Source organism: Echinops telfairi, unplaced genomic scaffold, assembly GCF_000313985.2.
Source record: "Echinops telfairi isolate 266 unplaced genomic scaffold, ASM31398v2 ScPeMD7_443;HRSCAF=831, whole genome shotgun sequence".
NCBI lineage: Eukaryota > Metazoa > Chordata > Mammalia > Afrosoricida > Tenrecidae > Echinops > Echinops telfairi.
Genome location: NW_022104341.1, coordinates 4,824,105 through 4,825,161, shown reverse-complemented (window position 1 = coordinate 4,825,161; position 1,057 = coordinate 4,824,105).

Sequence of the window (1,057 nt, the reverse complement as noted above, 5' to 3'; positions counted from 1 at the left end):
CTTCAAGACAAAATTTCATTTATTTGTAATTAGAAATAAATATTTCACAATACGTAATTACATATTGTTTTGTGATTGATCATATGCTTTAATATGTTCAATTTGTAACAATGAAAATACAGCCTGGATATCAGATATTTACATTAGGATTCATAACAGTAGCAAAATTATAGTTATGAAGTAACAATGGAAATGATTTTATGGTTGGGGGTCATCACAACATGAGGAACTGTATGAAAGGGTCACGGCATTAGGAAGGTTGAGAACCACTGTCCTAGAAGCTCCAACTCGGGCAGAGGCAGTGGCCAGGAAACCCAGCTTTGAGAAAGCTCTTTGTGCCCTGTGGTCTAAGGCATCTGGCAAGTTCCCTCTCCAGATCTAAGATGCCTCAAAGGAAGGTCATATAAAAAAATGGCAGTGAAGAAGGAGACAGGAAGCGATTGCCAAAGTTTTTCAGCAAAACCTGAGCCAGCAAAAATGGAGATGAAGCCAAAAAAGGAAGCAGGAAAGGATAAATCTTCAGAGAAAAAGTGGGAGCAAAGGGAAATGGGGACCAAAGGGAAAACAGGCTCAAGTAGCTAACCAAATAACTTAAGAAGATTGACCTGCCAAAAATGGAGAAACGAAAAACAATGAGAGTCTAACTTGTCCAAGCAGGAGAAAAAGAAGCCAGGTCTGATTAGTGCTTTTCTACGATGTCTTATCATTGGGCCCTAGTATCTCCCTTCTTGTACAAGCCAGAAGAATATTTTTATCAACTATTATGCAGACGCCAGTTTTTAGGAGCTCTAGAAACATTTTTAAGAAGGGAAAACATTCCACTTCATCCCATTTTTTTAAGTGTAAATGTTTTTTTTATTTTAATACATGAAATCATTTACTGGTTGTTTATGTTTTTTGGTAACAACTAGAAAATAGTGAGATATTGAATTGTGGGAATATTTGACTGTCTTGAGTGTCAACATAACATTCCATAGAATGGAGGGAAATTTTTGTATACCTAATAAAAAACAGATTAATGGCAATTTGGAGTCACTGTCATGCATTTGTATGACTT